Genomic DNA, 15,381 nt, shown 5'->3' on the forward strand with positions numbered 1-15,381 from the left:
ACACCGGTTATCTTTTTTTTCCCGGCCAGTTACTGTGTGTCGCTCGTCGGGAGGCTACGCGTCGTCCCCGTCTGTGATACGTGATACTTTTACGTAGTTCCTTACAAAACCGGTTGGAAAGTGCTCGAGGTGTGGCGTGGGCGAACAGTGCCGCGTTCAACCATAAAATACTCTGGTTACAGTTCCAAAACTACACGTTTTGTGCTTGAAAATTAACTTTTATAGTGTTTTGTGAGTAATCGGATCCCGGCGCTATCAATCGAGGTAATCAAAATACAGATAATACACTCTTTTGTTATCATTTCGTTTCTTAGTAACGAACCTCTTTTCATCGAATTCGTATGGGCATTATGCCGGTGGGATTTGCTTGATCCACTTTTTATTTAAAAAAAAATGATCTGTCAACGCAACGGGTTTTTAGTTTTTAGTTTTTGCGATTTTTTCAATTGAAAGATTAACTTCTATGATTGGTGGTGGTTAATTTAAAGTTTATTGGAATTTCTTTGTTCCGCATTCCATAACACATTATTTTAGACCGTGTCTACGAGAAATTAAAGTCAAATCTTGTCTTACCCGGACAAGATTTATAAGTCAACGCGCAGGTACTTTTAAAACTCGAAAAAGTCGTTAAATACGATTTGAAACCCTCGTTTAACATAGTTTATAGTTAACCAGGAAGATCCTAGTTTATTTCTGAACCGTATAACCGCATCCTTGTCTAATTTGAGACTAATAAAAATACCTTTTGGGTGTGTCATAGTCATAGCATGACAAAGTCCGCCAACCCGACCCCACTTTCTTGCTAGCAATGCGTGTTTCTTGGTACTTTAATACATTTTAATTAAAGGTTTTCAGCAAGGGTACAATCGGTGAAAGTCTATAGATAGGAGTTGGCTTGTTTTAGTTCCAATACGGCTTAAAACTTTCTCTATAAAGTACTTACAAAGCTTAGAAGTTGTACCTTATCTTCGTTTTGCGTAGGAATTTTCGTCTAACGTCTTTCTAAGTACCTACGTGTATCTAGGTAGATTGTTAACCAATACTTTTACGGCATTTTCATACGTCTATCTGCCTTAGTTTGGGAATGTTCATTGAATGAAGTTAGACATAGGTAGGTACCTATGTCGTGCCTACCTGGTTAGCATTTAGGATTTCGCACCCAAAGGGGAAAAAGGGCACTGCTGTTCCCGACAACTATGTTTTTTGTCCTTTTATAGACAAACTTACGGAACTTAAAAACCCGCTCTTGTCCGGTTTTTGTATGCTACGTCGTCTTATGTTTCCTGTCACATACCTACATAGGTAGGTACTTACAAATAGGTTTTATACTCGAGACTCGAGACCATTATTAGGTATCTCAGCTTGCAAAAATAAGCAAAAAACCTTACTTATTTACGACAGACAGGCTGTAACTTAGATTATGTTTGTAGTCATAGTAAATATCTACATATTTATGTACCTATCATGTAGGTAATTGATTTCGCAACTTGACTGTACCTAACTATCTTACAAATGTGTTGTTACGTGCCTATGTAATATCATAGAGTAGGTACCTACCTACCTAATATAGAGGTTTTATCAATATGTTTTAGTTGAAGTACTTAAGAGCGTGTACGTCAACCGCGCGCCATTTGGCCTAAAATGGTACTTTTCAAACCACTGTTTCTCAGTAACTACTTATCCTATAACTATGTTATTTTTTAATAACGCAAGGTAATTTCACTGTCTATATAGTTAATTGAACATAAATTTCAATTTGTGTATTTTAAATACTTAAAACCCCTATAACGTAACAGATGTTTTATAAAATTCCCGTTCAGCGTCTATTTCGAAGCTTAAATTCATGTGAAAACAGTGGCAAATCTAATCATATTTATTTTTTTACTCATAGACGAAATCCCCATGCCTATAGTTAGTTGAAAACATTTTTTGATTTAGGTCTCTATCTTTCAGAAAAAAATATTTTAACAATGTGAAAAATTGTGAATTTCAAATGCTTTTTTTACCTATCTATCTTACTTAATTTAATATAACAATTATTTACTATAGTAATATAACTCTTTCTTTAGAACATAAACTTTATATTATAATTTAATCTCTCGTTTTTTATTTTTTTATAAATTATTTAAAAACTACTATAAAACGCTGCACGCGAGTCAACTCAAACCAGACCGCCGCAAGGCTTCACAGAGAAAGGACGTGTCGCTCCGTCACATCGCGTAGGGTGAATAACCTCTGCCGTGGATACCGAGAATAGAGTACATTTCAAGCGCGACCAACAAATCTTGATACATTACTATTTTATTTAAAGCTCAATTTTGAAGCATATTTTTTTATCGATTGAGTTGAAATTTTGTTTGAATGTTCAGTTTTAATGACAATGTATGATTCTATATCCAATATGGCGGTATACCCAAGATGAAGAAAAAAATGTTTTTAATGCTTTCCTACGATATGGGTATCAAATGAAAGGGCTTGCTATGAATAACTCGAAAAAAAATGTGTCGCGAGTCTAAATCCAATATGGCGGACTCCTTAGGTAAGAAATCACTTATTGCAGATGTCTGTTACCAATCGAGCTATATTTTTTTTTTTTTTTTCATTTTGGATGTACCCAAATTTTGACTTTTGATCTCGAATAACTTTTGAAGCATATAGGATAGATAACTTAAAACTTTATTTGCAATGGTAAACCCAAGCTCTTCACCAATATTTGGCTTTCCGGCAATTGTTGTTATTTGACCACAATTTTTCGGTCTGGATGGACTGGACCATTCATATAAACAATAAATTTTTCAAATCGGTCCAGGCGTCTTTGAGAAATCGAGAACAATCAAATTGAGAACAATCACAAAACAATCTAATTAAAACCTCCTCCTTTCTTTTTTTGAAATCGGTTAAAATACAGAAACTCTTAACATTGTCATTAATCATCAGTCGATTATTTAGTACTGTTGAAAATTGTATGTAATATACAGAAAGTCCTCAAAACCAAGGTTTTCATAGGTGCCCGATTTTTTTGCAAAAGAGTGTAAGTATCCATAGACTTACACTATTTTCCCGCTATTAACTATTTACTAAATAATATATTTTTTGTTCTACCAATTTCACTCGAAAGGATCAAAATGGTTTGTGTGACTATACGTGAAGTATGATAGGCACGCACACAGCCGCGACGCTAGTCTGCGCGGTTTTTTGCGTTGAATTACCTAAAGTTGACATCGCGCGCCGAGCGTACACGCTCTTAACTCTGGTAATATTTTTTTAATTTGATTGTCAAATTCTACCATTGAACAAGAAATAAACTCAGGTTGTGGGTAAGGCTGCCTGCCCACGCGTCAGATTTTGTACAGGACAGATAATCGGACCGATATTTCGTAGGACGTTCTTACTAGGATTTTCTGACTGACCTTTTATAGGACGTGTACGTTGCACTATTGCTAGTGTGATCTATTTATCTCCTACAAAAATCAATCACCGAATATCGGAAGTGAGCCTAAATACCGTACACCTACCTATGGTGAATATTTTCATTCCAGTAAAATCCCAAGGTCCTACTACCGTAGTGTGCTCCTCACTATAATACCTACCTACTAGACTAGACCTAGGTAGGTATATGCTAGGAGCGGTAGCCACACCTAGCCAATAGTGAGTCGCCTAGCTTGGTAGCTAGGTACCTATATGTATAAATCCCTAAAGAATTTGCTAACACATTAAGTATGGTAGGTATGTTCGACCTGATTTTATATAACCGAGGTCATCACGTTTAGTGCTTAGATTGAATGTTAATTAAGTAGGTAGTAAGTATTGTGAAATTCGTGGAAAAATGTGTTTTGTTTTCTGCACCTAACTATTCCAACACGCGGTTAAATTGTTATGTACAGTAGACAGATTCACAAAGTACCTATAAAACCGGGACTCATAATATACCTATCCAGTTCTTTTGTTTGGTATGTAAATACTTATGATGTATCGACTTTCAAGATAATGGACAGCGTGGCTAATCTTACTTGTTGATCCTTACAAAATGCTGAGTTATTCCAAACAAATAAGTATTTGCCTAAATTCAACGTAAAAACTGACGAAGGTCAAATATCGATCAATTTTCATTGTTCAATAGGCTTTAGTACAGATTTATTCCAATTTACGTCGGATTACGAGTAAATCCATCTGAGACTCAAATAATTGTATACTACGTATATCTTAGTAGGACCTACTTAAGTTATATTTAGCCACTGAAAAGAGGATTTAAGCGATTTCTTAGAAAGAAAACCGACCTCTCTTTTCATCATCATAATAAAGGTTAGTTCTTGGAAAAAAAACTAGTAGGTGTTAACGATAAGGCTAGACTTTGTACTACTTAATAGGTTTGGTAGAAAATTAGGCTTAGGTATGTAATTGGAGAAATTTTTTTCATGAAAAGGTAACAGGAATTCGGGTATTTTATTAAGTCTCCCAATATAAAACATAAAACAGAAAATCTTTTCAATTCGCTCTAGAATTCAGTATCTCCAGGTATTTGGCTGCAATTTCTTTGCCACCGGAGTTCTGTAAAATAAGCAATTGAAAAATATTTTTATTTGTCACGTTAGTCGTTTAAATTCCCCACTATGTATTGATTTACGAACATACCATAAATACTACTTATGTAAATGATTTCGATTTTCCACGTTGCCTTTTGAAACACACCAATGACTGTGTTTCGGATGGCACGTTAAACTGTAGGTCCCGGCTGTCATTGAACAGCCTTGGCAGTCGTTACGGGTAGTCAGAAGCCAGTAAGTCTGACACCAGTCTAACCAAGGGGTATCGGGTTGCCCGGGTAACTGGGTTGAGGAGGTCAGATAGGCAGTTGCTTCTTGTAAAGCACTGGTACTCAGCTGAATCCGGTTAGACTGGAAGCCGACCCCAACATAGTTTGGGAAAAAGGCTCGGAGGATGATGATGTTGCCTTTTGAAAACTCTGTAAGTCCTACGTAGATTTTGATAAAAATAATAACAGCTATCGTCTTACAAATTGCTGTATCCACAAAAATGGCTGCCCACATCTTTTTTATATTCAGATACAAAGAGAAAGGTAAAACTACCTATTTACCGATATTGTTACAAACTAGTTCTACCGTACTTGTGTATTCAAGGAATATAAGAACTTTTTGGTGGGTAAGGCATATTTTCATCAAGGTTATTTTACTTTTTTTTTTCGTTGCGAAGTTGGCGCGAAATGGAGTTCGTTCTTGTTTCTCTTGTGATGATATTGCATGTTTTATGAGTCCTATGTTATATAAATAACCACTTATTTATAGGTACTAATATTATACAGAGGAAAAATTGTTTGCACTTTTGTGTAATGGATAAAATCAAAAACTACCTAACCGATTTGAAAAAATCTTTCGGTGTTAAAAAGCTACACTCTTCCCGAGTAACATAGGCTATATTTTATCCCAGTACGGGCAGTAGTTCTTATGAGACGCGAGTGAAACCGCGGGAAAACGGCTAGTCTGAAAATAAACTAAAACCGCGGGAAAACATCGGTAAACGCATTGAAAACCGCGTTTGAACTGAGAACGTTATTTTCTAAGAAGGCTAGCTTCAAGTGGTCAGAGGTTTTAATAGTAACTTTGAAGTTAATTTCATGTGAGGTTAAGCAACGTTCGCCGCGGTCAGAGCATGGATGCATGACTGTGCTTACATAATGCTTGCATAGATAGATTTAACCGGAGTTGTGCTTCGGGGAACACGTTAAATAGTGTGCTCCCAGTTTTTAAATAAATACTGTATGTAGCTACTTTTACATGGTTCTTTCCTTTGTAAGAAAATAAAATGCAGTTGTGGCATCATAACTTATTTTCTAACTCTATTTTTCTGCATTAATTGCTATTAGCAAAGTAGAATAGGTAGGTATGTTAAAAGAGTTAAAAACTAAACTCAATTAAAACTTTTTTCTTGCTTTTTTTCTTGTGAAGGGTAATAGTTTTAAACCTGCTTTGTTTCTCCCGATTATGTAAAAAGAAAACTTGTATAAGTAAATAAGGTTACTGAAGTTATTGCTTTTTTCTAAGTTTTTCCCGGACTCGACCTGTTTCTCTGTATTCTTCATACTTTTAGTCCGGAATTGGTACCTAGTTTAATTTAAACAATGACAGCTTTACATAACCCAAGTTTCGATGTAAACATTGTAAAGGATTTATCAAATACGCAAATATCTTACAAAATGCGACCTAAAAAAGGCAACAGATACATCTGTCTTCTTATTGATAAAATAATACAGATAAAGTATTAAAATGTTGTTATTTCTGTAGCAACGGAAATGAGAACAACTGAACAGTGTTGTTTGTAATTGTAAAGCACTTGATGCGACCGCCATTTTGTATTGCGAAATTGCGATTCGGATGTTAGGTTTGTTCTGTTTTTTTTTTTTTTGTATATCGTGTGAATTTTATGTTGCTAAGCTGGCTGGTCTGCTTATGAGAACAGCCGCTGTGACTGATAATCGGCTAGGAGGATATTATCATCATCATATTGCTAAGCAAAAAATTACTTGAAGAAAAGCCAGCAAGAAACTCAGACACTCTTTTTAAATCAATCAGTAAGAGCTTATCTACGACTCTCTGTTTTGTTCATATATTAATTTACTTGAAAATGTAATAACTAATGTGATCTTTCCAATTAGCAATGTAATATTAACTTTTTATATATCTAAATTATATGCCTGCATAAAACCTCTACAGACACAAACCGCCATAGACCGCAGCTATGAAAAGCTAAGACCAGTTTATAAACCACTTGACTTCATAATTATGTCGTTAACATCTTTACCTGCTATTATGGAAGTTCAAATGCGATTTCTACATAATTTTATCTCTAATTGTAGTATAACCTTTTCACTGGTACATTTCTGAAAAGTTTACTCGACTGTTTCCCCTGGTTTCGCTCGCGTCCCTAGAAGGGTTTTTTTTTCTAATTTGAAGCAATGGCTGTGCACTTGAACATCTTTGGCAGTCGTTACGGGTAGTCAGAAGCCAGTAACTCTGACAACCAGTCTTACCTAAGGGTATTGGGTTGCCCGAGTAATTGGGTTGAGGAGGTCAGGTAGGCAGTCGCTCATTGTAAAACACTGGTACTCAGCTGCATGTTGTTAGACTGGAAGCCGCCTCCAACATACTTGGGAAAAGGCAGATGATATGTTAACATCAAAAAATCATTTATTTCCACCTACAAAACACTAATAAAGCAAGGATCATAGCTCTATTTCCATAGTAACGCTTCTAATTATACGTTCAGAAAGGAAATCCACATTCGATTCGAAAACATTCGTGCCGAAACCGTATATCCGGTTTATCTATGGCAACGAATAGACTAGAGAGGGTTTTTGTACAAATGGCGGGCTTTTATGCTGGCGTTTCGTTTTTTGGAGGGAAAAAATTAAGAGATTTTTGTAGTAGTGTGTTAAAGTTATAATGTAAATGCCTGTGTTAATTAGAATATTATGTTATGTCTTCTTTATCAAACACTAGCTTCTGCCAGCGGTTTCACCCGCATCCCGTGGGAACCTCTGCACGAACCCGGATAAAAATAGCCTATAGCCTTTTTCGATAAATGGGCTATCTAACACCGAAAGAATTGTTCAAATCGGACCAGTAGTTCCTGATATTAGCGCGTTCAAACAAACAAACAAACTCTTCAGCTTTATAATATTAGTTATAGATAATTTTATTTAAATCAGTCCGGTCTAGTCATCTGGAGCCTAACTAAAACTAAAAAGTCAGTTTAGCAATGTTACCTGTACTAATATTATAAAGGTTAAATTAGAGGTTCCAAAAGTCTACTAAAAAAATTAGGAAAATTGTTTTCCTACCAATAGAAAACTATTTTCTTTGAGAGTGTCCTTAGGGACGCAGGTGAAAACGACTACAGTAATTTTTAAACTGACTTTATAAAGAAACGTTTTTAATTCGACTTTTACGCTTGCAATTATGTAGTACTAGCTTCTGCCAGCGGTTTCACCCGCATCCCGTGGGAACCTCTGCACGAACCCGGATAAAAAGTAGCCTATAGCCTTCCTCGATAAATGGGCTATCTAAGATCGAGAGAATTGTTCAAATCAGACCAGTAGTTCCTGAGATTAGCGCGTTCAAACAAACAAACAAACTCTTCAGCTTTATAATATTAGTATAGATAGCATTATTTTTAGTGCAAAGGCACCAAAGAATCAAACTAAGACAGATACTTATAAATAGAAAGATCCTACTACCATCCTACTATCCATTTAAGCCAATAAACTACTTAAACGGTCTACCATGAATAGTTCCGTACGAGACAGAGAACACACACTCATAGAGCGAGAGGTCCTCCTAGTAAGATTTAAATTTAAAAATAATTCCAGAACCAGTTTTGAACGTTGTCCGAACAAGCTAGCTAGATTATGGCCAGTAATAAGCGCGTGGTGCGCCGTGATTTTGAATTTCGAATTCAACGGCTGGCTAGTCTATGCATGGAGGTTTTATTGTTTTTTTTTGTTAGGTTGGTAGGTGGAGGATTTTTTGTGATGGTTCCGTACCTGATATCTAAACTAATTTTTTTATTTTTTTTAGTCTATACTTAATATTATAAAGAGGAAAACTTTGTTTGTTTGGTTGTAACGAATAGGCTCAAAAACTACTGGACCGTTTTTAACAATTCTTTCACCATTCAAAAGCTACATTATCCACGCGTAACATAGGCTATATTTTATCCCGGTAGGGGCAGTAGTTACCACGGGACGCGGTTAAAACCGCGGGAAAACGGCTAGTAATGGATAAACTAAAAAACTACTGAACCGATTTCGAAAATTCTTACATTACTAGAAAGCTATACTCTTCCCGTGTAACATTTTTAAAATTTTGTCCCGATACGGGCAGTAGTTCTTGCGGTACTTGGGTGAAACCGCGGGAAATCGTGTAGTCACTAGAGTCATGAGGACAGTTTTCGTGTAAATAATTTTATATCGTCACTTAATACATAATTGCATGAATTCTCCCAAAGAACATTTAACATCTGTAGGTACCGTATTATTTAATTTGATCTGTACGTATGAATGTAATTTTTCACATCGTTCGTGCGAAATTGAGTGTTACAAAACACAATACATATTAGTAATGCTCTATTTGGACACAAAACCCTTCATTTCGCTCAGATGGCTCCCAACATTTCATTGGTTTATATATCATGGAGAACGAAATGACTAGCGGAGGTGTCATAACGGAAAATCTCCTAAGAAAGTAGCGCGACAACATGCGGGGCGAGGGGGACGAGGAACGTTACTGTCTTCGCCTTTATACGCCTTCTTTGAACCCGATAATTTTGTGTTATACCAAAAATCTTTGACAGATGTCCCAAAAAATCCGAACGCCTCGTTAATTCACTTGTAACTAATCATTTTGGTCTTGCCCACCGTACGTATTTGAGCTAGGAGAAGGCACCTGAACTACTTGCATTATGACAACTCCGTTCCTCTTTCCTTACTCCATGTTTTGTATCGACAAAACGTCACAATGTCTTGTTCGTGTCAAAACGTCTGCTATATTATTTGTTGCGCGAATATTTATTTAAGTTTTCTTTCACCCTTTTTAGATTTTTCTTGGTGAAAAGTAAGCGCGAACATTTCAGCATCTTTTCTTGTTAAAAACAGATTTTGAAGAAGTATATATATATGTCAATGTTTTAAAGCAATTGTAGATGTCAAAATCCACTACTACTAACTTTCGCATTCGTAATATTAGTAGGATTCTGATTCTGATCTTCTAATTGTACATGCATTTTTGAAGAACTTAAGTTAGGTACAGCAATTAGCTTTAAGTACCAGATCAACATCCATAGAAGTCAAAAACAACTATCTCTTTAAAAAATCCTTCTAGCATTTGTGACCTGAATACAAACAAACAAAACTGTATTAGGAATTTACCCTCCAGATATAATAACTCCCAATTTGTGCGAAAACGTCGTAATAAGGTAATAAGCCGAACAAATCCACTCACACACACACACGTGGAAATATAAATCATAACACTCACATGACATTTCGCAGACATTTACACTTGTTATAACAAAAAAAACATTGGCGAAAACATTCGAATATGTAACCAACTGGAGAAGGTTGAGGAGGTCAGATAGGCAGTCGCTCCTTGTGGCACACTGGTACTCAGCTGCATGCAGTTAGACTGGAAGCCGACCCCAACATAGTTGGCACAAGGCTAGTCTAATGATGATGATGGATAGATTGCTATAAACACAAATATCATATGAAAAAAGAACGCAATCAACTAGTTGCAGCTCACACATGCATTTTCCATAAAAATATACATATTTATGCTACAAACGTCCTACTAATGTACTAAACGGAAAAGTTTACTTACATACGCATGTTTATTCACACGCAAAAACTTCTGATTGTATTTCGATTAAACTTGACAGTAATATAGCTTATTTACCAGAATAACATATAGGGTATTTTTTAATCCGGGTACGCCATGTATTTTCTTGTCAGAAGCCAGTTTCACTCATTTTTCAACTATGAGTATAGCTTTCATACCTTTGACAGAAGAGAAAGCGTCTCCTGCTAGTTCAATGCTCTAAGCGAAAAACATTAGTAAAGAAAAAAGAGTATATTTCTCTCGTCCCGTCTTATCTGTTGCTACCGGGCGTCCGTAAAAAGGGACGCTTGAATAAGAACAAAAAAAGTGGTGCCAAGTGTGTGTTGTATTCGCGTCGAGGGTTCCGCTTGTTAGAAAAACACAGGACGTTTAATTTTTATCATTTTTTTACACAATGAGGGTTTTTGAAATTTTTTCTGCCACCGGGTGGCGCCACGTATGCGTCTGGTCCAAACAGCTGTCAAATAGTATGGAATTGTAGGTGCCGAACTTATTGTTTATTGAAATTCTGTTATATTGGAAGTGTTATTGATTTTATTATGGACTACGGTCAGAATAAGGTTTCCGAACTAAAAATTGAGCTAAGAGAGAGGGTGCAAAAGTCACTGGTACTAAGGAAAAGCTTGTTGAAAAATTTGTTAACACAATATGATTTAGTTTTTTTTATTTACTCAACCGCAATAGTAAAACAATAATGCAGTGCTTTAATTATAAAATAAAAAAAACACTAAAATCGTTCACTATTCATAGTAAAGATAAGCACTTTGACAGTTATTAGACCTGACGACTCGGTGCTGCCACCTCGTGGATTGCCATTTTAGAAAACCCTCATTAAGGATATATCCCTGGTTACTTCGGATTGTGCGAAAAACTGCTAAACGCGATTTTTAAAAAGTACCAGCTCAGCTTTTGTACCACCTTTTTAACCACCACTACTACTTAAACCACGGTACTTATTAAAACCACGTTTTATAAAAAGGTGTAAATAGTTTTCTTGAAACAACTGTAAAATCGAACGCGAAGAGTCATAGCAAACCGCTGTTTTAAAATAACACATTTATTTTGTCGATTTTGCTCAAAGTGCTTGTAAATTCCTAAAGAAAATAAAACGATTTGACTTTGACTTCGGTGAACTTGAACCATTGGACAGAAATCTTTGATTACCTTCACTCAACTTATGCACAACATCAAAGGCGTATTACAGTGAAATCGATTAGCATTTAATCAAAACGCATACCCGCGTGCACTGCTTCACGCCTCTATTCTAATTACTAACCATGTTTGGTGGACGCCGTAATGTCACATGCATATTCACTGGATTAATTATAACTATAGCTTATGGATTACTAGCTGGTCCCCATGGATTTACCTACTTCTCAAGGGAATTTTCTTCCAGGGCGTGGGTAAAGTATAGCCTATGTTACTTGGGAAGAGTGTAGCTTTTTAACGGTGAAAGAATTTTTGAAATCGGTTCGAAATTGTTTAAGGCATAATTTCTGTCTTGTTGTATTAATTCTCTCCAGTTTTAAGAGGGAATTACACCTCGAAATCTGTAAAAAAAATATGTCCGTAATAATTTCTAAGCTATATTTCTGCCAAGTTTCATCAACATCCGATCAGCCGTTATTAATTGCTTAGTTATCTGAAAAGGTTTTTCAATCATTTCATTAGGCCTTTGTTAGGAACGCGGAATATAACTCTATACTCTTAAAATAACAATCCTACAGTACAAAAAACGGCAGCAATCTAGTATAATATTCGCATTAATTCTCAAAAGACCTGTATATTAATCGTTTTACCCCCAAAATTCGAGCACACGATAACTAACGAAACTGACGTTTTTATAACTGTATCCCACCCATGTTTTTCTGAGCAATAGAAATAAAACAAAAGTTGGGTCGGAATAAATCATGCTAGCAACCGTTTCTTCTCCCCGGAGCATAGTACGGAACCCTAAAAAAAGTTTCTGGAACATTAAAAGGCCTACTCGTGCAACAGGTTAAATTATACCACTTTTTCTACCAAGGAGTATTTGCTGCTTTAAAAAAAAAGTGTTTAAGATTTTCTTAAGTTGGTAGCGCGAGTTCCTTTTTCAAGATTTTGAATGTTTTCGCGGGTAATGTTCTGTGTAATTTGACAGCAACGTTGTATATAGAGTCTGTTTTTCTTTACCTTTTTATTTGTAGAGTATTCTAGGTTTATTCGTAATTTTTACATTGTGGCTAGAGTTTTGTCAGCTGCTACGTGTGGATGCGTGTGGTCAGAAGCCAGTTTGACAATCAGTCAACTGCCTAGTCTTTTCCCAAGAGTGTTAGATCGTTTTCCAGTCTTATGGGACCCAGCTAATTACTTAACAGTGTACTGCATAGAGCGAGTCTCTAGGTAATTCTGTGGAAAGTTAGAACAGCCAGTATTATTTAAAAATAAACTATAGCATATCATATCATAACGCAGTTATCAGAAAAGGTCAAACAAAAATTACATAAGCGAGCCAAAACATCACAACTACAAAAACATTATCTACTTAAACTCATTTAGAACATTCCTAACCTATATAAAAACCTGTATAACAATAAATACTAATTATGACATAACCTACCTTAACAAATTCCCACATTTTAAACCATAATAAATAAAATTAACAATAATTAAAAATTAAAAACACCTCGACGCCATAATTTTAATTCCCGCCAATAAGCAGTGTTGCCACAACAATAAAATTCCCACGCTAAATAAAAAGAGTCGCGACATGGAAAGTGAGTGTCTATGGTAAGTAGACGCGCCGTTCCGCCCTATTGTTTAACATGTAACAGAGTTTTATGTAATTATACAATTTTTTTCACGTAATTCTGATCTTATCTCAACGGTTCTTGCTTTTTGAGGTTATACTAACCTGTTAGTAAGTTTAAGAGCACTGCAGATTAAACAGTCGGCTGGTTGGCCGATTTTTTTTAAAGAAAATTTGTTCCCAAACAAACTATTCAGTCGGTCTGATACCTACCGGCAAATACCTTTTCTTTGTAATGTGCGTACTACAGAAGCCAGTAAGTCTGACACCAGTCTAACCAAGGGATATAGGGTTGCCCGGGTAACTGGGTTGAGGAGGTCAGATAGGGCAGTCCCTCCTTGTGGCACACTGGTACTCAGCTGCATCCAGTTAGACTGGCAGCCGACACCAACATAGTTGGAAAAAGGCTCGGGAGATGATGATGTAATGTGCGTACTACATGTATCTTCATACTGATTTATGAACTATCGGCCGACCAAAAGTTTGCAGTGTATAACTGTAGCCTGTTAGCAACTTAAAGTTTCTTCTTGTACATAATATATTAAGGTTAGACCTCTCTGAGTGGTTTTGATAGAATAATTAATTGACCCTTTTCCCTTTCTTAGGATTTAGGATTATCATGTTTTATAGTTAGGTTCTTATACTTGTTACTTACCGCGGTTTCTCTCGCGTTCTGCAGGGAAAAAATACGCACGTATGTGTAGAAAGTATAATTTTCCTTCATAAATGGGCTATCTAGCAAGATTTTTTCAAATAAGACGTGTTAGTTTCTAAGATAACTGCAAACAAAATCTATTAAATAATAATAAAACTGAATTTGAATGTCCATGAATATCCTGTTAATTAATTAATATGCATTCTAGATCTAAACTGAAATAAATTATGAGCTTACAAGTAACGGTTGGCTTAATATTTTGTAATATTACACCTGTGTTTTTAATTGGATATTTGGCTTAAACTAATTCTAGGCGGACATTTCGGCTTAATTCGATTCAAAATAGATTCACATCTATACTCCTAAACATTTTCATATTTGTTTGTACCCTGTAGTCTTCGAAGCTACTGAACCTATTTGAAAAATTCTTTCACTGTAGGAAGCTACACTCTTCCTGAGTAACATAGGCTATATTTTATCACAATACAATCAATAGTTACCATGGGACGCGGATGAAACCGCGGGTGGAAGCCAGTTAGTCATTTACAGTATAAACATTCAAATTATTTTAATGGCAAATAGGATTGAACTATCCACAATAACAGTTCGGTTATCACCGAAAACCGTAATTATGATGATGTTATTAAACTGGTTATTACGATTTCAGTTCAGTCCAGGTTCAATGTTCAGTAATTACGGCTAATAGCTAGATATATGGAAGACCAATACCAAGCTATGGTTAAACCCATTATACAATTAATATAATGGTTTAACTACCTCGTCGGTCTAGTTTTACTGCTAGTGCGACTGCTGTACACGAGGTCTCGGGTTCGAGTCTCGGGTCGGGTCGAAACCGCTTTCAGAAACTTTCACAAAGCAGCCCGGAGTCTGGAAGTTGGTGATTGATACACCCGTGCATCGGAGAGCACGTTAATGTCGGTTTTGCGCCTGATCTCTCTCTGGTCGTGTCGAATTGTCGTCCCATCGCGCTATGAGAGTGAAGGAATAGTGAGTGCACCTGTGTCCAAGAAAATGTGCGTGCACTATAACATGTCCTGCACAACTGGCTTATTAGTATAATTGTAATTTTTACTAGGTTTATTCTCCAGATTTGTTTTTATTTTCGAAAAGCAACCTGTCTTTAACAGCTGCCATTACAAATCGATAACCAATTAATGGGTTTTCTCTGTTGCAGCTGCGTTCCTTTCTGGTTGAAATAAACTGAAATATTTTTTCAAATACATCATCATCATCCTCCTGCCCTTATCCCAATTTTATTTGGGATCAGCGCAGCATGTTTTCTTCTTCCATACTCTTCTATCTGCCGTCATCTCACAAGTAACATTCTTTCTTACCATATCTACTTTCACACAATCCATCCATCGTTTCTTTGGTCTTTCTCTTCCACTTTATCCGTCCACTTTCATACTCATCAAATACATAATATGTAGGTACAGTAAATTCCAAAAAAAACACTTCACCTCAAAGGCATAAGTATAGATTCGGCAGGAAATAAGTGGAATTTTCCA

At 36.0% G+C, this 15,381-nt stretch overlaps 1 protein-coding gene across 7 annotated transcripts in view; it reads left to right on the plus strand.

The window, feature by feature from the left end:
* LOC110378491 (fasciclin-3) overlaps positions 1–15,381 on the plus strand; it is a 187,256-nt gene continuing 171,875 nt past the window's right edge. For 5 of the 7 annotated variants that reach the window (XM_064042720.1, XM_064042721.1, XM_064042723.1 and 2 more), the window contains exon 1: positions 1–264. The gene's annotated coding sequence lies outside the window, so the exon portion shown is untranslated. The remainder of the gene's footprint in view (positions 265–15,381) is intronic. The other 2 variants (XM_064042725.1, XM_064042726.1) reach the window with 1 other exon arrangement.

The sequence above is a fragment of the Helicoverpa armigera genome, chromosome 29 (assembly GCF_030705265.1).
Source record: "Helicoverpa armigera isolate CAAS_96S chromosome 29, ASM3070526v1, whole genome shotgun sequence".
Taxonomy (NCBI): Eukaryota; Metazoa; Arthropoda; class Insecta; order Lepidoptera; family Noctuidae; genus Helicoverpa; species Helicoverpa armigera.